This window comes from Gossypium arboreum, chromosome 12, assembly GCF_025698485.1.
Source record: "Gossypium arboreum isolate Shixiya-1 chromosome 12, ASM2569848v2, whole genome shotgun sequence".
In the NCBI taxonomy this organism is placed as follows: Eukaryota; Viridiplantae; Streptophyta; class Magnoliopsida; order Malvales; family Malvaceae; genus Gossypium; species Gossypium arboreum.
The window spans coordinates 42440507-42464505 of NC_069081.1; the positions used below are offsets into that span (position 1 = coordinate 42440507).

General features: G+C 36.4%; 1 non-coding gene across 1 annotated transcript; it reads right to left on the reverse strand.

The window, feature by feature from the left end:
• Positions 1-8496: 8496 nt before the first annotated feature.
• On the reverse strand, positions 8497-8602 carry LOC128285982 (small nucleolar RNA R71). Its single transcript, XR_008276529.1, has one exon. It is a non-coding gene; the product is annotated as a small nucleolar RNA R71 (small nucleolar RNA).
• Positions 8603-23999: the final 15397 nt, after the last annotated feature.

A 23999-nucleotide genomic window follows, 5' to 3' on the forward strand; every position in this document is an offset into this window, starting at 1 on the left:
GGACTATGTGTAAGTGAATGAACGTTTTGAAATATGAATGAAATTTTATGGCCCGTATTTTAGTTTAATATTTGTATGTTTGTCCAGTAACGTATCGTACCTTATCTCGGCCTCGGGTACGGGTAAGGGGTGTTACATTGAGCTCCTACCGGGTATAGCTTCGGTGACCATCACCCTTTATAGAATGGCACCAAAAGAGCTCGAAGAGCTTAAAGCACAAATTCAAGAGTTACTAGATCTAGGGTTCATCCGTCATAGTGTGTTTCCGTGAAGAGCACCGGTGTTATTTGTGAAAAGGAAGGACGGATCCATGCGTATGTGCATCGACTACCAGTAACTGAATAAATTGACTGTTAAGAATAAGTACCCTTTATCGAGGATTGATGATCTCTTCAATCAGTTTCATGGAGTTTCAATTTTCTCTAAGATAGATCTTTGATCCAGGTACCATCAACTGAGGGTCAAAGAGACTGATGTTTACAAGACAGCATTTAGGACTCGTTATGGTCATTACGAGTTCCTAGTGGTGCCGTTTGGACTAACGAATGCACCAGCGACTTTTATGGATTTTATGAACTGAATGTTCGAACCCTATCTAGATCGGTTCGTGGTAGTGTTTATAGATGACATTCTGGTGTATTCGAGAACTTAATATGAACATGATACACATCTCTGACTGATTCTGCAAATTTCAAGGGAAACACAACTGTACGCTAAATCCAACAAGTGTGAATTCTAGCTACGAGAGGTAACTTTTCTGGGTTATGTAGTATCTGCTGAGGGGATTAGGGTTGATCCTTGGAAAATTGAAGCTATTCTAGATTGGAAGCAGCTTAAGTCAGTATCTGAGATTCGAAGCTTTCTGGGTCTGGCAGGGTATTGTAGACGGTTTGTTAAAGAATTTTCGTTGATTGCTGCACTCCTGAATAAGTTGTTGCGTAAAGGTGTACCATTTGACTGGACTGATAAGCAGCAAGAAAGTTTGGAGAGGCTTAAGAAGGTACTGATTGAGGCCCCTGTCTTGATTCAGCCGGAGTTTGGGAAAGAGTTTACTATCAATAGCAATGCGTCACACGTTGGTTTAGGTTGTGTGTTGATGAAGGAAGGGAAGGTTGTGGCTTATGCATCTCGTCAGCTTAAGACGCATGAGGTGAATTATCTAGCACATGACTTGGAGTTAGTTGTGGTGGTATTCGCACCGAAAATTTGGAGGCACTACTTGTACGGTGAGAAGTGTATCATTTACACAGATCACAAGAGCCTCAAGTATCTCCTCACTCAAAAGGAGTTAAATCTTAGGCAGTGTAGATGGATTGAGCTACTTAAGGATTATGACTATTCGATTGAATACCATCCTGGTAAATCTAATGTGGTAGACGACACGCTGAGCTGTAGGGTTGTGACTGATTGAGGGTGATGTTTGCTCGCATCAGCTTGTTCGATGATGGTAGTCTATTGGCTGAACTGTAGGTTAAACCGATGTGGACTGAACAGATTAAGGGTAAACAGTTGGGGGATGAGTCACTGAGTTCTCATTCCTGGTAGATAGAGAGTGGGGAAGCTTTAGATTTTGGACTGAATAGCGAAGGGGTACTTTGTTTCTGTGAGAGAGTCTGTGTACCAAAGGATGCTGGTTTAAGGCAGTCGATACTGCAGGAGGCACATAGTAGTCCTTATGCTATGCATCCTAGCGAGAATAAGATGTACAGAGACCTTCATGAGTTATATTAGTGGTCGGGTCTTAAGCGTGAGGTTACTGACTTTGTGAGTAAATTCCTTACTTGCCAGCAAGTTAAGGCTGAACATCAGTTACCTTCCAGGCTGCTTCAGCCAGTTAAGATTCCGCTGTGGAAGTGGGAGAGGGTGACTATGGACTTTGTTAGTGAGCTGCCCTTAACGTCTGCTAAGAAGTATTCAATCTAGGTCATCGTAGATCAATTGACAAAATTTGCCCATTTTATACCTATTCGTACTGATTACTCGCTGCAGAAACTGGCTAAGCTGTATGTATCTAAGATAGTGCGACTGTATGGGGTACCAGTTTCCATAATATCTGATAGAGATCCTCGTTTCACGTCTCAGTTCTGGAAGAAGTTACATGAAACATTGGGTACAAGGTTGGACTTTAATACTGCGTTCCATCTTTAGACAGACGGTTAGTCATAGAGGGTGATTCAGATACTGGAGGATGTTAAGGAGTTGTGTGATTGGCTTCCGAGGCTGTTAGGAGGATTACTTGCCGTTGGCAGAGTTTGCATACAATAATAGCTACCAGTCCAGTATACAAATGGCACCTTACGAGGCATTATATGGTCGTAAGTGTCGTACTCCTACGTGTTGGATGAGTTGGGCGAGCAGCATGTTCTAGGTCCTGAATTGATTTCTGATACTGAGGATAAAGTTAGATTGATTCGGGATCGATTGAAGGCAGCATCTGACAGGTAGAAGTCATATGCGGATCTGAAGTGTAAAGAGATTGAGTATTCTGTGAGCGACTTGGTGTTTCTTAATGTCTCGCCATAGAAGAAGGTACTGAGGTTTGGTCGGAAGGACAAGTTAAGTCATAGGTTCATTGGGCCTTACAGTATATTGAAGCGCGTTGGACCGGTTGCTTACCAACTTGAGTTACCTCCAGAGTTAGACTGGATTCATGATGCGTTCCACGTCTCTATGTTGAGGCGATATTATTCTGATCCTGTGCACATCGTTTCGACTGAGGAGATTGAGGTTAGGCCAGATCTGACCTTTGAGGAAGAGCCGATTCAAATTTTAGACTGTGATATGAAGGTTTTGAGGAGGAGTCTATTCCACTGGTTAAGGTGATATGGCATAATCACAACTCTGAGGAGGCCACGTGGGAACTGAAGGAGGCGATGCGACAATAATGCCCTCATCTATTTTGAACAGGTAAATTTCAAGGCCGAAATTTCTTTCGGGGGGTAGAGTTGTAACGCCCAAAAAATTTGAATATTTATTTTTGTGTGTTGTTATGCGTAAATACATGTCTGCTTCAGTGGTTGAATGTCCTGAGTGTATTGGTGAAGTCCTGGGTTCAAGCTTTGGCTTGTGCTAAATTTTGTTTTTGCTTGAGTAAACCTTGTCTCTTGTCAGTAGGGTTCTTAAATAAATATGGTTAGGATGTGTCATAAAAAGCTTGTCGGTTTAGGGGATAATGGAGTGTTACTTTTACTAAGAAACCTGAGTTCGAGTCCTGTTTCACGTAAAGGGTACTCTTTTCGCTTCTGGGCCGTGTAAGAGATTGAATGATAGTGGGATACTAATGCTCATGGGCGGTTGAGAGTGTTGGGGGAAGTGGGGAGTGTGTAGCTGAATTCTAGGAGTGTTGTGGGGAGAAAAGTTAAGAGTTTTGAAGGGATATGAATAGTGTTTAGTTAGAGAGATTTGAAGAGTCAAGTGAGGAGTGTGTTGGTGCCGTATAAGGACTCTAGGGCATAAGGGAATTCGACTGGAGTGTAGTGGGTTTCCTTTCTTCATTTCGTTTGCTACCAAGTATTTTTCTCTTTTTGCTTCGTTACACTTTCGATTTGGGTGGCTGACTTTTGTTTGCTGTATTTCGGGTACTTTTGTTTTTGGCACTTGTTGTGCAACTTTGAGCTCCCTTTCTGTCAATTGGTTAGCCGAATTCTTTTGCTACACTTTCTTCCTGACTCTCTCACAATTGCACTTTTTGGTTAGGCCGATTCCTACCTATTCTCCCTTTTTGAGCTTTGGTCGATTTCTTCACCTTTTCCTCTTATCATTTTCGGTTTTGGATTCTCTTCTTCTCTTCTCTCCCAATTGGTTATTGTTCCCTAGGCCGAATATCTTGCCTTTTTTCCCTCACGACTTCTTCTTCTTTTGTATTTAGTGGCTAAGTCGAATACTTCTTCTTCTTCTTCTTTGGCGGTTCTGAGCTATTGTTTTCGACTAGTGTGGGTAAGTAGTAATTCTTCTCCTCTTTCAGTCACGTTAATAGTTTCATCTGATATCTTCCTGTATTGCTGTTTCCTAATAAAGGTGCAACCGTTCCATTTTGCCTCAGTTATTCTATGTATTTGGCTCTTGTGTGGGTAAGGCGATTACTCCTCTCAACCATTCTTAGTTCTAGTGGTGGTAAGTTTTTGATATTATGGTTATAGCTATTTTTCAGTTATGGTGAAAAGTAATAATATTAGTGTGTAATGCAATTTTTTCCACAGATTTGGAAGTTGAGTGTGATCACTAGTTTAAGGGGTAGTAAACCGTACTTGTTCAACAAGGTATGTAACATGTACCCTATTGAGGATTGAGTGCTTATAAGAGGGTATTTAACCCTAATAATTTAAGGACTGACATTTTAGCATGATTGAATCTAGGTTGGTGTTCGTGGGGATTGCGCTCTTTTCGCAAACAGGTGTGTAATCACACTGCTATTAACATAGATCGACAAAAGCCTGAAATATATAACTGTTGACACTATACGTGCGTGCGCTCACTCGTGTGGTGAGCCGAATGTAAAAAACCTAGGCGTTCAATCGTAGAGGCCACCATGAGCAATTTCATGGGCTTAGGCCGATTTTGGCCATGTTGGGCCGAAATGGGTCGTGTGGCCCCCACAGGCTCGTGGGTCTTGCATGGGTAAAACCACCAGGATGTGTGGAAATTATTGGGCCAGGCTGTGTAGTTCACATGGCTAAGGCCACTATTTGGGCTTATTGGGCTATACGAGCGTGTAGGCCCTCATGGGTCGTGTTATGGGCTTTGGGCCCATTTTCACTATTTGATCATTAAGGTAGCACGAGTCGCCCAAGACGGCTGTGGACCTACTCTTGGGTCGGTAAGTACACTTAGACCCCTTATTGATAAAATGACCGATATACCCCTATATCATGTCTAACTGTTTGAGCTTGTCATTTTTACTGTATATACATTTATATTATGTTGCATTGCATGGGGTGGGATATATGATATTGAAGGAAGAGTACTAAAAGGCTATAAGCCTATGACTGGCAGCTCTGTTGCAAATACTATTTTAGTACTGCAACCGGTGCTATATTTTAGAGTGTAGGGATGGGTGGGTCAATTTTATCCCCACATGGAGTGTAGGGCTAGACGGAGTGGAGTGTAGAGGATGGATGGGTAGGATTATCTGATTGCATTTCTATTATTGTTACTAAGATGGGCTAAGGCCCACACTGATATTATTAATGAATAGGGCTAAGGCCCTAACTGAGATTTAACTGCTACTGAAACGGGCTTTGGCCCAGACTATATCTGCTTACTGAGCTATTGTTTGTTGATAAAGGATTACACACAGAGTTTTCATAAACTCACCTTTCTGCTTCCCTGTGCAGGTAATCCTTAGGCAGTTGGTGCTGCGAGGGTCTCGATGGGGGGCCACATGACTGCTTATGTTACTATTTTAATTTTTTATTCTTTAAGCTTTTTAATTTGGGTTTCAGTTATGTAATAAGGCTCCTTAAAGTTTTTCTTGGTTTGGGAATTTATTTGCTTTAAATCATATATGCTACCATTAGGCCGTGGTTTTACTAAAAAGAATACATGTTGTCAAAACATTACACTATCGTAACCAATTTAAACAAACTTTGTTTTAAAACTAAAATTACAAACTAATATGAGTAGAACTTTGCTATATCAACTTAGGTTTTAACAACGATCAAAGAACGATAAGTTTTCATAAGGATCACGATGAGATTTTATATAAAACGAATTTTTTTCAACGGAACTACGTATTTTCAAAACTCATTTCAATTTGACATGATAGATTCAGCCATAACGTCTATGCCAAGTTTGGGGTGCTACACCACTGGGATCTGGAAGAAGCTATGAAATTGCAATTCCTAAACCTATTATTTGGTAAGATTTTCAAGGACGAAAATTCCTTTAGAGGGGAGAGTTGTAATAGCCTATTTTCAGCGGTGTCAAAAATAGTAGTTTTGGGACCTCTATTTCAACAAACGATTCAGTGTTTTATTATTTATTTAATGTTTAGGGGTATTTATTAGAGCCATACTAAAATTTGGATGGAAAACTTTAACGTTCAGATAATTAATTAATTGAAAAGGACTAAATCATAAAGGATGTAAAATTGATCTCTATTAAATAAATGTGTTAAATAGCTTGATAATGTAAATTAATAGACTTAGTGGGCAAATAAACCATGAAATTAGATAGTGGACAATTATGGACATGTTTTGTTAATTAGTAAGTTAAAAACATAAGGGCAAAATAGTAATTAAGTAATAAATTAACGTAAAGAAAAGATGAAAATAGATGTCATCTTCCTTATTCACCTATCAAAAACCGATTTTCTATAGGAGAAGAAACCAAGCATTTGACCAAGCTTCAAACTTATGGATGGTATGTAATTATTGCTCTTTTTAACTTAATCTAGCTAACCCGATGATAACTTTTGAAAAAAGTTATATGTCAGGCCTCTAGATTGATTTAATTGTTTGTAATTAAGTAAATATGTTTGCATTTTTAGGATATTTTTAGAACATTGCATAACAAAGCTTGGGTTGTGATATAAATGTCATTATTTGTTACCAAGGAAGAAATGTGTTGGTTATTATTGGTAATAAGTGTAGGATGAAGAGGAGAAGAGAGAAAGGAGAAAAAAAATGAAGGAAGTCAAAAAAAATGCCATGGCAATTCTAGGAAGATGACGCAACACTCAGTCCATATCACTTTCAACCAGCTGTACTTGTACCAGATAAACCCCCTGAAAATGAGGAAGCAAAATGTGTGTGATAAGAGGGTGGGACCTACCCTATAAAGGAGAAAAGAGGAAAGAAAAGAAGAGATGAGGATTTTAGAGGAATTGGAGAGAAATTTTTCTTTGTATTAAATTCTTGTGGAAAATTTTAGAGAAAAGAAAGAAAAGGGTAACAACTTATAGAGCAAAAATCACAGACGCAAGGAAGGGGAAAAGAAATCTACCCTGGGTTTTGCATCAAACCTCGATATTAAAGTGAAAGTTGGAGTAGCGAGAACTTTCTACAGTTCTGCCTTTATTTTCTGATTTGAAATTTGTGATTCATAAACTTGAATGATGATCTTGAATGGTTTTATTTTGGATTTGAATGTCTAATACATAAGCTAAATCTCATTGGGTTGGAATTATTTTGGTGAATTTTTACTATCTTTAATTCCCATGGTCTAATTTTGAGTAGATTATTGTTTCATTCGATTTGTGATTATTTTAAATGGATGCATGCAAGATCTAGACATAGATGATTGTATGGTATGTTGTTAGATTTGATTTAATTCTGAAAAGATTAAATAAATTGGATTATTATCGGTTGATACAGGTGAGTATTTGAAAGGATATTCGCAAGACTCTAGACGTAAAAGTTGCAATCTGTATAGGAAAAGGAAGAACAGCCTAGATATCATTCTTGAGTTCTGTAGACATACATAAACTCAAAATGATAGCTTAAAGTTTGGCTCTCGAAAGAAGCAGGCTGCAGTAGTGAATCCCTGAGTAGTAAAATGGTCAAGTTATTTCCATGGAATTATTAGGATATAAAAATAAAACTTGAGTAATTCCAACCTTTATCATTCAATAGTACAAATCCTCCCTACTTATTCTTTGAGAATTGTTAGAGCATTTTAATTGCCCTAGATTTTTTCATTCATAATTGTTTTATTAATCCATTTATTAATTCTCATCAATTTGTCATATGTTTCTTTTGTATAGTTTAATTAGTCAAATTCATGGTAATAGCATAACCAAATTTTTTTATCACTTCCAATCTCTATGGAGACAATACACACTCATTACTTTATTACTTGATTCGACGTGTATATTTGCACATTCACATTACACATTCACACGCGACAAGTTTTTGGCGTCGTTGCCGGGGATCGCAATGTTGGTAAAAATTTGGTGTGTTATTACCTCTTTAATTTTGTTAGTTTCGCTTAATTATTTGTTTTGATTTTTTTTTTTCAGGATTTTTGTTGGTGCATGAGGAGAGATATTTCTACTCCAAAAATTAAGAGATCTTTGAGAAGGAGAAAATAATTGCAAGAAATGGAAAGAATTAGAAATGATCAGGTTAGAGAAAAGCCATTACATCATAATGAAAGGGATGTTGATCTTCCTCAAATAATAAATGATAGAGACAGACCCATCGGAGAACATGTAATGCCGATCTTAGATGATCTAAATCCAGGAATTGTTAGGCCGCATATTGAAGCTCAACATTTCGAGTTAAAGCTGATGATGTTTCAAATGTTACAAACTGTAGGCAGTTTAGTGGATTGCCTACTGAAGATCCACGGTTGCACTAATGACTCTTTTTGGAAGTTTACTATTCATTCAGGTAGTAGTCTATTCTAGAGGATGTCCTAAGACTGAAGTTATTCCCTTATTCATTGCGAGATCGTGTCAGAGCATGGTTAAATGCATTATTGTCGGGTACAGTGACTTATTGGAATAAATTTTGTTAAATGTTTTTACTAAGATATAATCCTCCAAACATGAATGCCAAATTGAGAAACGATATTACGTCCTTTTGACAACCTGAGGATGAAACATTATATGAAGCATGAGAGCGATTCAAGAGTTAATTAGGAAATGCCCAATGCATGGTTTTCGACATTGGATACAAATGGAAATGTTTTATAATGGATTGAATGTGCATACAAGGATGGTGGTTGATGCATCTGCCAATAGGACTTTGCTCAATAAATCATATTATGAGGCATATGAAATTCTGGAGAGGATAGCAAACAACGATTATCAATACCCCACTACGAGAGTACGGATCGGCATAAGATCTGTTGGAGCAATGGAACTTGACGCGATTACTTCCCTAAAAGCTTATGTATCATCTTTAACAAATATGATTAAAACACAAAAAAAGACTAGCTGTAGTGTAGGAAATGAAAGTAGTTGAGTTACCATATGTTTATTGCAGAGAAGATCATGTTTTTGATGAATGCCCATTGAACCCAACCTCAGTTTATTATATGGGAAATTTTAATCGCAACAACAACAACAACCCATATTCCAACACATATAATTGCGGGTGGAAGCAACATCCTAATTTCAATTGGAGTAATCAAGGGATGGGAAATTCCAGCAATGTTATTCGATAGAATTTCACGAGTACACCACTTAGATACAATTAGCCCATGCCACAGTAAAATGCTCAGTGAAATTTAGCTTCCAGTTCTTCATCTATGGAAGCTCTATTGAAGGAATAGATAGCCAGGAATGATGCTATCAATCAATGTCAAGTTGCATCTTTAAGAGCTTTAGAAAATTAAGTGGGGCAAATTACCATAGCATAAAGCTCAAAACTGCAAGGAGGAGTACCGAATGATACCGAAAATTGACGATCTTAAGGGAAGGAACAGTGCAAAGACATTACACTCAGAAGTGGTCCACAACTACCAGGAGTTGTTATTGACACCACTATTGAAGAAGGTAGTTCAAATTTCACAAATAAGAAGAATTCAAAACCAGTTGTGCAGTAGACTACAAAAGAAAAGAACAACCAGAAAAATGTTGAAGTAAATTCATCTTGTATTGCCAATATAAATGCCACTGGAAAACAACATCAACAAATAGAAGGAAGGCCACTCTATCTTTTCCTCAGTGTTTCTAAAAATCTAAGCAAGATTTTCAACTTAAGAAATTCTTGGATGTCCTCAAGCAAATACATATCAATATACCGTTGGTGGAAGCAATGGAAAAAATGCCCAACTATGTGTAATTCATGAAAGATATCTTATCAAATAAGATAAGGGTAGGGGAGTTCGAAACTGTCGCTCTCATTAAAGGGTGCACAGCAATGCTGAGAAACAAATTACCACCAAAACTGAAGGATCCAGGGAGTTCTATTATGCCTTGCTCTATTGGAAATCATTATGTAGGTAAAACATTATGTGACTTAGGTGCAAGTATAAATCTAATGCCTATGTCTGTTTTCAGGAAGCTGGGAATAGGGAAGGCGAGACCTACAACTGTCACATTACAATTAGCTGATTGTTCATATGCACATCTAAAAGGTAAAATCAAATATGTGTTGGTAAGAGTTGACAAATTTATTTTTTTCAGCAAATTTTATTATTCTAGAATGTGAGTATAATAAAAAGGTACCAATCATATTTGGGTGACCTTTTCTAGCAACTGATAGAATATTAATTGATGTACAAAAAGGTGAATTCATAATGAAGGTTAATGATCAGTAGATAACCTTTAATGTTTTTGATGCTATGAAGTATGCAGATACAAATGAAGAATGTCACGCTGTTGAGATTATTAACACAATAATTCAGGTTGCAGAATTTTATCACAATAATTCTAATGATGATGCAGACTCATTTGAGTTAATTGAAGCAAAAATGATTGAAGAGCTTGGTGAATTGATGGAAGCTAAGCAAATTGAAAAAGGATCAATGAGAAGTTTTGAATCATTAAATTTATCGGACCTTTCTTTTAAACCTCCTCGGCCATCCATAAAAAATCCTCCTACATTGGAATTGAAGCTTTTACTAGTATATCTGAAGTATGCTTACTTGGGAGATAACAACACATTGTCAGTAGTTATCTCTACAACATTGACATTAGATCAAAAGGCTCAATTATTTAAAGTTTTAAAGAAATCTAAGAAGGTATTGGGGTGGACGATTGTGGATATCAAAGGAATCAGTCTAGCAATCTGCATGCACAAGATATTACTAAAGGAATCAGTCTGGCAGAGAAGACTGAATCCCATTATGAAGGAAGTTGTAAAAAAGTAGATTATCAAATGGCTGGATGCTGGAATTATATACCCAATTGGTGAGCCTTGTTTAATGTGTACCAAAAAAAAGGGGTGTCGTCGTGATAAGCAATGATAACAATGAACTTATTTGTAACACCCTTGTCCCGTAACTGTCACCGGAATAGGTAAGGGGCATCACCAAACGGACAGAGCATTTCAGAATAATACAAAATCACAGATATCAAATAACATTAATACATAAGCATTCAACCACAATTTACACGTTAAGATGGTCTACGATACCAAAAACGTACATTCAGGAGGGATCGGGACTAAACCAAACCCATTCAGAATTTTCAGAGCTTAAACAAACTTTTCAAAAATGACAAAGTCACACGCCCGTGTGGCTAGGCCGTGTGACTCACACGGGCAAAAGACACGCCCGTGTGGTTCAACCGTGCCAAAAAGAGGTCCTATACTGACTTTTTAACAAGGCCAATAGGCACGACCTGTACCATGACCTTGTAAAATTTAGCTAGCTGCTGACTTTTTCACATGGCCACAAGGCACGCCCGTGTTCCCTGACCGTGTGGCATAATGCAGACTTGATTTAAGCTAATTTGCCACCCTTTTTTGGGTCTTTCTTACTAACAACGTTAAGTAACAAACATAAAAAAATTTTCAGCCAATTTCATACGTAAAGATGACCAATTCATATTAGAACATGGCACATTACAAAAAAATACACCACAACTATGCACAAACTTATCATTTGCTAGCCAATTAATAAGGCATAACTTATATACATATAAAGATTACAAACTTAGACATTCTAGCTAATACATGCCATACTTAACAATATTTACACTTTCAAAATTGTAACACCCCTTACCCGTATCTGTCGCCAAAACAGGGTACGAGGTATTACCGAATCATAGTACAGACCATTAAATAAAACCAAGACAAAAATATGGCATACAATTAGATCATGAATCATTATAACATATGCCTTTAATAATATTAGCCAATTTCAAAGGCTTCGTACAAAATAATCGGTCAAATACTATACTTAATATTTTAAAACATAGACAATTATGACACGTAACAAAATAACTAAGTCTACTATACATGTCATAATTCAAAATGTTTAGTTCAAATACCTAAAAATATTGATAGTGCAGGCAGATCTTCAGCGATCCTTCACTCCTGTGCAAGCTGGACGACACTATAAGACAAAAGAGAGAAAAGAAGGTAAGCTTATAGCTTAGTAAGCAAGTATGTAAATAATGAATAAGAATCTAATATGTTTACACAATAACTCAAGTGTATCTACTTTTAATTTCACCATTTACTCCACTTTGGTCAAGCTGTCTCTACTGCATCATACTCACTAAATAAATCATAACTCGAGTTAAAAAACTCAAAATTTAAATCCGTGAAATTTTCCTGAAACTAGACTCATATTAATTCATACTAATTTTTTTCTATAATTTTTGGTCCAGCCAATTAGTACAGTTTATTAGTTAAAATTTCCCCTATTATACAACTCGATTGATCTGACCTCTGTTCACTACGAATTGAATTTCTTCAAGTACACAATTTAAATAACCATGAAATTTGTTTCATTTAAAACTAGACTCAATAAGGAATCTATAAATATAAACTATATTTCTTAATTAGTTTTTACAATTTTAATTATTTTTCAAAGTTAGTACAGGGGATCACATAGTCATTCTGAGCAAGTCACACACAAATATAAATATCTCAAAATATAGAGTTCATTTACTTTCTCTGTTTCTTTTACATGAAAATAGACTCATTAAGCTTTAAATTCATATATCATTAAGCCTCTAATTAAATTCCTACTATTTTTGGTGATTTTTCAAATTCACGTCACTGCAAATGTCCAAAATAGTATTATTCCTAATTCACTCTTTCACACTTTCTTTGTATTTACCTCATTTAGCCTACATATCACAATTCACTTTCACCACATTTCATACATTACAAGTGTAGGTTCATGATTACAATGTCACTATAAAATCATCCCGTTGAACAATTCGGATCAATCCTCGATACTTGGTGGTTTCAGCACACAGCTCCACCATCATATTTCATATAATCCGGCTCTCTTTTACACATGGTGAACACTTAGTACCACCCATGTGACCTAGTCAATTTATCTCGTAGCTCTCTTGTCTACATGGTGTCCTTCACTTGGAACCACACATGCGACCTAGCTACATTTATCCTCTCTCGTAACTCTCTTGTCTACATGGGATACATCCCGTATCACACATGTGACCTAGCTGCTACATAGTATCTAGTAGCTCTCTTGTACACATGATGTGCACTCAGCACCATACATGTGACCTAGCTACATTTCATCTATATTATTCTATCTTTCCGAAAGTTCAACCGGGATTTCTCTCACTATTACTTATTTCCATTCTTCCAATAGTCGATTTATGATTCAAAATCAACTAAAATAAATAAAATAGGCTGAAATACGAAAATGTAAATGAAGTTAATGTATTATTTACATACAAACTTACCTTGGTGCAAAATATGGAAATTTTGCAATTTAGTCCAAAACATTTTCCTTCCCCCGTTCGAGGTCGATTCCACGCCTTTCTTGATCTATAACAACACATTTAGCTCATTTAACACTCATACTATTTATTTCAATCCAAAAATCACATTATGTGAAAATTACATTTTTGCCCCCTAACTTTTACAAAATTACAATTTTTCCCCTAGGCTCAGAAATTTAATTTCAGCCCTTATTCTTATGATTTATGACATGCTGAACATTTTTCGCTTCTATAACAACATCAAATTCTCACTCTAACATGTACTTATGAGCATTAGGTATTTTTACCGATTATACCGTTTTGCTCGTTTTCGCTAAAAATCACTTATCATTCATGGGTAAATTTTTAAGCATAAACCCTCAAACATTCATATTCTACCATCAAACATCAAAATACATGCATATCATTCATGGGTAAATTTTTAAACATAAACCCTAACTCAAAATAATGGTAGAAATAGGTAAATAAGCTACGAGGATTTCAAAAATGTAAAGAACATTAAAAACGGGGCTTGAATGCACTTACTATTGAGCTTGAAAGGTTGGAAAAAACCCTAGCTATGGTGTCTATGAGAGTTTCAGCCAACTTGATGAAGGTGATACCAAATTTTAGCTTTGTTTTCCCATTTTATTATTTTATTTACCAAATGACTAAATTATCCTTCATTAAAAACTATAATGTTTTATCTTCCTTTAGGTATTTTTGTCCAAACTAGTATAATGGTCTAATTACTATACAAGGACCTCCACTTTAAAAACCCAGTACTCACAAGTACTTAGTACCTTTGTGAACTAGAACACACATTTTACAACTTTTGAAATTTAGTCTTAAATATCAAATTGGACCCTCTATCGATAAAATTTCTAAACAAAATTTTCACACAGCTATGAAATCATGCCATAGACCTTAAAATGATAATAAAACTATTATTTCTATCTCAGATTTGTGGTTTCAAAACCACTATTCTATTTTGGCCCTAAATCTAACTGTTACAACTCTCCCCCCTTTAGGGATTTTCGTCCCTGAAAATCTTACCGGTAAAGAGGTTTGGGTACTGTTTTCTCACGGCTTCCTCTGGTTCCCATGTAGCTTCTTCTACTCGATGTCTTTTCCATAACACTTTCACTAAAGCTATGCTTTTCTTTCTCAACTGTTTCACTTCTCGAGCCAAAATCTTAATCGGTTCTTCTTCATAGGTCAAGTCAGATCGAATCTCAATTTCTGTTGGAGAAATTATATGTGAAGGATCAGAACGATAACGTCGAAAAATTGATACATGAAACACATTATGAATTATTTCTAACTCTACCGGTAAAGCAAACCGATATGCCACTGGTCCAATCCTTTCAATAATCTCGTACGGCCCAATAAAACGTGGACTCAACTTGCCTTTTCGGCCAAATCTCAGAATCTTTTTCCATGGTGACACCTTCAAGAACACTTTATCACCCACCTGAAATTCAATCTCTTTTCTTTTTAGATCTGCATAAGACTTTTGTCGATCTGAAGCAGCTTTCAAGCAATCCCGAATTACTTTTACTTTCTCTTCAGTTTCTTTAACTAGATCAACTCCGTGAGCCTGTTTCTCACTAAGTTCGGTCCAATATAAAGGAGTCCGACACTTGCGACCATACAAAGCTTCGTATGGTGCCATTTGTATCCTTGACTGAAAATTGTTATTGTAGGCAAATTCAACCAAAGGTAGATATTTCTCCCAACTGCCTTCAAATTCCAAAACACAGCATCTAAGCATATCTTCGAGTACTTGGATTACTCTTTCTGACTAACCATCTATTTGTGGATGAAATGCGATACTAAAGTTCAATTTTGTGCCCAAAGCTTCTTGTAACTTTTTCCAAAATCTTGAGGTAAACCTCGAATCTCTATTTGATATTATAGACATAGGTACCCCGTGCAACCTCACAATTTCAACAATATATAATTCAACTAATTTATCAAGTGAGTAATCGGTACGTACTGGTATAAAGTGAGCCGACTTTGTTAACCTATCAACCACTACCCAGACAGCATCCTTCTTTCTAGGAGTCAGAGGCAAACCAGTTACAAAATCCATGGTAATCCTATCCCATTTCCACTCGGGCACCATTACGGTTGGAGTAATCACGAAGGCATTTGATGCTCACTTTTACTTGTTGATCGATCAAACACTTGGTTACAAATTCGAAATGTCCTTTTCATGCCCGCCACCAATATAATTTCTTTAAATCATTATACATTTTGTGCTACCGGGGTGAACCGACAAACAGCCACTATGCGCCTCATGTAATATTTTCTGAATCAATTCGTCATTTTTCGGTACACATATCTTGTCTCGAAACATCAAACAGTCATCTGGTCCAACTTGAAAATCTGAGTCGTAACCTGATTCGCACTGAGTTCTCTTGGTTCGCAACTCATTATCGTTCTTTTGAGCATTACAAATCGGTTGGATAAATAACGGTTTAGCCCTCATCTCTACTAAGATTGACCCATCATCAAACAATGCTAACCTCGTATTCATGGCTCTCAAAGTAAAAAGAGATTTCCTGCTCAAGGCGTCAGTAACTACATTTGCTTTTCCCTGATGATAATCAATCACTAGCTCATAATCCTTCAATAATTCAAGCCATCTCCGCTGTCATAGATTCAAATCCTTTTGATTCATCAAATACTTCAAAGTTTTGTGATCAGTAAAAATTTGACATTTTTCACCATACAAATAATGTCGCCAGATCTTCAAGGCAAAGAAAATAGCGGCCAATTCCAAATCATGTGTAGGATAGTTCTTCTCATACGGCTTTAACTGTCTCGAGGCATAAGCTACCACTTTACCCTCTTACATCAGTACACATCCAAGGCACATCAATGATGCATCACTATAAATTACGAACTCCTTCGTGGCTCAAATTTGTACTAAAATTGGTGCTTCATCAATCATGCTTTCACTTTTCAAAACTCTCACGACATTTATCGGTCCATTCAAACTTAACATTCTTTTGCAGCAACTTAGTCATAGGAGAGGCAATCATCGAAAATCCCTCGACAAAACGTCTATAATACCCGGCTAAGCCTAAAAAGATTCTAACCTCGGATACATTCTTTGGCGGTTTCCAACCAACGATCGCGGAAATTTTGCTCAGATCCACCGAAATACCATCACCTGAGACTACATGCCCCAAGAATCTGACTTCACGAAGCCAGAACTCACTTTTACTAAACTTAGCAAATAGTTTCTTTTCTCTCAAGATCTGCAATATGGTTCTCAAGTGTTCGGCATGCTCAGACTCGTCCTGAGAATAAATTAGAATGTCATCTATGAACACTACTACAAACTTATCCAAATATGGCCGAAAGATTCGATTCATCAAGTCCATAAATATAGCTGGAGCATTTGTTAAGCCAAAAGGCATCACAAGAAACTCATAATGTCCATACCTTGTCCTAAAGACAGTTTTCGACACATCTGACTCCTTAACTCTTAACTGGTAGTAACCGGACCTCAAATCGATCTTTGAAAATATTGTTGCGCCCTTTAACTGATCGAATAAATCATCAATCCTCGGTAACGGGTACTTGTTCTTTATAGTCACCTTATTGAGTTGACGGTAATCAATGCAAAGTCTCATTGAGCCATCCTTCTTCTTTACAAACAATACAGGAGCACCCCAGGGAGAGAAATTCGGTCTCATGAATCCTTTGTCTGTTAACTCTTGCAACTGAGTCTTCAATTCTTTTAATTCAGTCGGAGCCATTCTATATGGAGTAATCGAGATCGGTACAGTCCCCAGCAACAAATCAATGGCAAACTCTATCTTTCTGTCTGGAGGCAACCCTGGCAATTCCTCTGGGAATACATCTGGAAATTCATAGACTATCAGCACTGATTCAAGCTTCAATTCAGACATCTCAGTATTCATTACATAGGCAAGATAAGCTTCACACCCTTTCCTCATGTATTTCTGAGCAGACATGCACGAAATCACCATAGGCAATTTATTTGATTCATCTGTTTCAACCCACAGAATTTCACCATTTTCACATTTAAACTCTAGTGTTTTCTATTTACAATTTACCTTGGCATCATACAATGTCAACCAGTCCATTCCCAAGATAACGTCAAACTCATCAAATGGTAACAGCATCAGATTAGCCGGAAAACAGTGACCTTGAATCATTAATGGGCAATTCTTGCAAACCTTGTCAACTAACACATATTGGCCTAAGGGGTTCGACACTTTAATCGTAAACTCAGTATATTCAACAGGCAACTTCTTATTAGATATTAAATTCACACAAATATAGGAATAAGTAGACCCGGGATCAATCAATGCAATAACAATAGTATCATAGAGAGAAAATGTACCAGTAATGACATCGGGAGATGATGCATCCTCTCGGGAACGTATGGCATAAGCTCCAGTAGGCACTCTAGCTTCTGATCTCGCTGCTGAATCTTTCATCACAGTTTTACTGCTAGCTCACCTCCAGTATTTCTCGGTGGTCTACCTCTACTAGTGGTAGTACTTTGTCTAGCACTCTGAAATTTTTCTTCTTTAACTTTCTCCGGACAATCTCTGATAAAATGCTCGCGAGAACCACACCTGAAACAAGCTCGCTCGTTTCCCCAACAGTCACCAAAATGTTGCCTGCCACATTGCTGACATTCGGGCTTTCTAGGCCGCACATTACCCACACTTGCCACTAAAGTAGCTTGAGCTTTAGACCCCAAATATGCCTTACCACGATCTCTGTGTGAGTCCCCAGCTGAGACTGTCATTCGAGGGTTTGTCTCTTTGGACCTCTTTGATTGAGATTGAAATGACTTGCTTATCGGCCTCTTTTTGGCATCTCGAGCCTCAATAGCAACCTTTCTTCTTTCTTTGTTCAATTCTTCGGCTTTAAGAGCTCGATCAACCAATACTACAAATTCTTTCAGCTCCAAAATTCCCACAAGCACTTTAATGTCCTCATTTAGCCCATCCTCAAATCTCTTGCACATAATAGCTTCGGTGAACACACATTCTTGGGCATACTTGCTGAGTCTTACAAATTCGCATTCATACTCTACCACAGACGTCTTGCCCTGCTTCAATTCAAGGAACTCCTTCCATTTTTGATCAATAAATCGTTGACTTATGTATTTCTTTCTGAATTCTTCCTGGAAGAAATCCCAAGTAACCTTTTCTTTTGGCACCACTGCTACCAAAGTCTTCCACCAATGGTAGGCTGAATCTCTCAAAAGTGATACAACACACTTTAAGCACTCCTCGGGTGTACATGAAAGCTCATCAAATACACGGATAGAATTTTCAAGCCAGAACTCTGCCTTCTCGGGATCATCATCGATCTTTGCTCTAAACTCTTTGGCCCCTTGTTTTCGAATCTTGTCAACTGGAGGCTTGTTCACTGTTACCAAATCTATGCCTTTAGCAGCTACAGGAATCGTTTGAGGTATGAAAAGGGGTGGAGGAGGTTGAGCATTTGGGTTTGCTCGAATAAACTCAGTATACCAATTGTTCATCATTTGGAGAAAGGCATCCCGAGCCTCATCTCCCTGTCTCAATGTCTCAAGTCTACTTTCTACAGGCGCGGTCCCTTGTGCGGGAGCCGGCGCATTACTAGCAGCATCATCAGCCGCAGTTCCGTCAAGATCCATTACTATATTAAAACAAAACACAGTTTAGAATAATCAGGAGTCACCACACTATCACAGTATATTTATGGCATGTATAGCTAGACTTTTACACACACTTTATTAGTCCGAGAACCAACTAAACCATAGCTCTGATACCACTAAATGTAACACCACTTACCTATATCCGTCGTCGGAACAGGGTACGAGGTATTACCGAATCATAGTATAGACCATTAAATAAAACCAAGACAAAAATATGGCATACAATTAGATCATGAATCATTATAACATATGCCTTTAATAATATTAGCCAATTTCAAAGGCTTCGTACAAAATAATCGGTCAAATACTATACTTAATATTTTAAAACCTACACAATTATGACACGTAACAAAATAAATAAGTCCACTATACATGCCATAATTCAAAATGTTTAGTTCAAATACCCAAAAATATTGATAGTGCAGGCAGATCTTCAGCGATCCTTCACTCCTGTGCAAGCTGGACGACACTATAAGACAAATGAGAGAAAAGAAGGTAAGCTTATAGCTTAGTAAGCAAGTATGTAAATAATGAATAAGAATCTAATATGTTTACACAATAACTCAAGTATATCTACTTTTAATTTCACCATTTACTCCGCTTTGGTCAAGCTATCTCTACTGCGTCATACTCACTAAATAAATCATAACTAGAGTTACAAAACTCAAAATTCAAATCCATGAAATTATCCTAAAACTAGACTCATATTACTTCTTACTAATTTTTTTCTAAAATTTTTGGTCCAGCCAATTAGTACAGTTTATTAGTTAAAATTTCCCTATTATACAAATTTCATTGATCGACCTCTGCTCACTACTTAATTGAATTTCTCCCATTACACAATTCAAATAGCCATGAATTTTTTTTCATTTAAAACTAAACTCAATAAGGAATCTAGACATATAAACTATATTTCTTATTTATTTTTTTTACAATGTTTAATGATTTTTCAAAGTTAGAATAGGGGATCACATAGTCATTCTGAGCAAGTCACACACAAATATAAATATCTCAAAATATAGAGTTCCTTTACTTGCTCTGTTTCTTTTACATGAAAAAAGACTCATTAAGATTTAAATTCACATCTCATTCAGCCTCTAATTAAAGTTCTACTATTTTTGGTGATTTTTCAATTTCACATCACTGCAAATGTCCAAAACAGTATTATTGCTAATTCACTCTTTCACACTTTCTTTGTATTTACCTCGTTTAGCCTACATATCACAATTCACTTTCACCACATTTCATACATCACAAGTGTAGGTTCATGATTACAATGTCACTATAAAATCATCCCGTTGAACAATTCGGATATATCCTCGATACTTGGTGGTTTCAGCACACAACTCCAGAATCATATTTCATATAATTCGGCTCTCTTTTACACATGGTGAACACTTAGTACCACCCATGTGACCTAGCCAATTTATCTCGTAGCTCTCTTGTCTACATGGTATCCTTCACTTGGAATCACACATGCGACCTAGCTACATTTATCCTCTCCCGTAGCTCTCTTGTCTACATGGGATACATCCCGTATCACACATGTGACCTAGCTACTACATAGTATCTCGTAGCTCTCTTGTACACATGATGTGCACTCAGCACCATACATGTGACCTAGCTACATTTCATCTATATTATTCCATCTTCCGAAAGTTCAACCGGGATTTCTCTCACTATTACTTATTTCCATTCTTCCAATAGTCGATTTATGATTCAAAATCAACTAAAATATATAAAATTGGCTGAAATACAAAAATGTAAATGAAGTTAATGTATTATTTACATACAAACTTACCTCGGTGCAAAATATGGAAATTTTGCAATTTAGTCCAAAACATTTTCCTTCCCCCGTTCGAGGTCGATTCCACGCCTTTCTTGATCTATAACAACACATTTAGCTCATTTAACACTCATACTATTTATTTCAATCCAAAAATCACATTATGTGAAAATTACATTTTTGCCCCCTAACTTTTACAAAATTACAATTTTTCCCCTAGGCTCAGAAATTTAATTTCAGCCCTTATTCTTATGATTTATGACATGTTGAACATTTTTCTCTTCTATAACAACATCAAATTCTCACTCTAACATGTACTTATGAGCATTAGGTATTTTTACCGATTATACCGTTTTGCTCGTTTTCGCTAAAAATCGCTTAGAAAAGATTGTTCTCCTAACCTCAAACATTCATATTCTACCATCAAACATCAAAATACATGCATATCATTCATGGGTAAATTTTTAAACATAAACCCTAACTCGAAATAATGGTAGAAATAGGTAAAAGAGCTACGAGGATTTTAAAAATGTAAAGAACATTAAAAACGGGGCTTGAATGCACTTACTATTGAGCTTGAAAGCTTGGAAAAAACCCTAGCTATGGTGTCTATGATAGTTTCGGCCAACTTGATGAAGATGATACCAAATTTTGGCTTTGTTTTCCCATTTTATTATTTTATTTACCAAATGACTAAATTATCCTTCATTAAAAACTATAATGTTTTATCTTCCTTTAGGAATTTTTGTCCAAACTAGTATAATGGTCTAATTACTATACAAGGACCTCCACTTTAAAAGCCCATTACTCACAATTACTTAGTACCTTTGTGAACTAGAACACACATTTTACAACTTTTGCAATTTAGTCCTAAATATCAAATTGGACCCTCTATCGATAAAATTTCTAAACAAAATTTTCACACAGCCATGAAATCATGCCATAGACCTTAAAATGATAATAAAACTATTATTTCTATCTCGAAATTTATGGTTTCGAAACCACTATTCCATTTTGGCCCTAAATCGGGCTGTTACAAAAAGTACCAAATTGAGTTCGATAGTGTTGCGACGATCCTCGACTATCCCCGAGCCTTCAGTAGCTACGATAATTGTAAAACAGACTGAAATCACATAGAGTAAGCTACAAAGAGCTTAGTAAGCCAAATTCAATGGATCTAATTACTAAAGTATATATAGTACAAAACAACAATAAGAATTCATAGCCATTTCTCAGAGTAGTTCATAAGCTTAACCATGCTCGTTTATTTGTATTCATATCATATTCATTTCCATGATTTTGAACCTACTTCGCATTCACTATTTCGTAAAAATAGAGTCTTTCGTATTCAGAAATTAAGTACGATACAAACATACCTATATAGATTATACATTTCATATATTCCTTTCCATATCTCGTACTTTGTCATCAGACGGTTTAGAAACGATACAGATACTCATAAATGGGTATAATGCCAACGTCCCGGACGTGGTCTTACATGTAATTCAGTATCGATGCCTCTGTCCCAGACAGGGTCTTTTACAAAATCAGATACGATGTCGATGTCCCGGACATGGTCTTACACATAAATTTCACTTTGATGCCTGTGTCCTAGACACGGTCTTACATGATAATTCAGATCAATAGCAACGTTCTTTTAAAGGCATACGGAACTTTTCAAATACTAGCATATTATCAAAGTTTACTCAAAATCTATTCATCAGGATCTCAAGGCCGTCTAATACAGATTACAATTTGTATACACAGAATTTATTCAATTAACATGTAATTGTAATTTGACTTACCTCGTGCAGATTTCGGACAAACCGAGTCAACTATTCAAGTACTTTAGACTTCCCTCGATCTAAATTCGATTTTCTATGTTCTTGATCTATCCAATTCAAATTCAACCATTCAATAATTCATTTCATTCAAAATAATCCATGAACACATATTTAGGGCACCTTACATTATAGCCCTTACATTTTCACACTTTGACAATTTAGTCCATTTTTCACAAAATCACAAATATGCAAAATTTATCAAGACTATAGTTTGGCCAAATATACATGGCTTCCATACAAGCTCAAATAACATATTTAATTCAAAATTTAGTCCTTCAAAACCTCATTTTCATAATTTAGCTCAATTAGCTCTATTTCATAAAAATTCAAAGACAAAGCTTAATATTCTCACATATATCTTTCATAATCCATATAAAACATCACGAATCTCATATAATCATCAATGGCACATTTCATAATCTTCAACAAAGTTATAAATTCAGACATGGGTTTTGAAGATCACGAAGCAACGATCATAGAAACGTAGAAATTATCAAAAAACCGAGCAAAATAGACTAACCTATCCACTCATGCAATCGCCGAATACTTTGAAGCTTCAATGGCTTCTTCTTCTCTTAATTTTTGGCTGAACAAGGTGAAAGTATGGCCACTTTCATGTTTTTATTTTATTATTATAACTTAAATAATCATTTTTCCCATTTTGCTCTTTGTTATAAAATTATCCATTCACCTAACCCATGTCCAACATTGTCCACTTACTATATCAATGGTATATTTGACATGCAAGGACCCTTATTTTGAAAGCCAAGCCAAATAGGTGCTTTAACATCTAGAACTCAACTTTTACACTTTACGCGATTAAGTCCTTTTTTTCGTAATTAAACACAGAAACAGATAAATTAAATCACAGAAATTTCACAGATATAAACTCACATATCACAGACACAGAAAATAATATTAAAATATTTTTTAGACTCAGGTTTGTGTTCTCGAAACCACTATTCCAACTAGGGTCGAAATCAGACTGTTACATTATTCATATTCGTACTATCATGGGATGGAATATTTGTACGGACTATCAGCAACTCAACAAAGCAACAAGGAAGGAACATTTTGCTATGCCATTTATCGACCAAATGTTAGATAGATTAGCAGGGAAAGCCTTCTATTCTTTTCTAGATGGTTTTTCCGGGTACAACCAGATTTCCATAACTCCTACTGATCAAGAGAAGACAACATTGACATGTCCTTATGGAACTTTTGTATTCCAACGAATTTTGTTTGGATTATGCAATGCCCTTCCAACATTTCAGTGTTGCATGATGGCAATATTTTTCGACATGGTGGAGAAATTTTTAGAAGTTTTTATGGATGAGTTCTTAGTGTTTGGCAATACTTTTGAAGACTGTTTAAAAA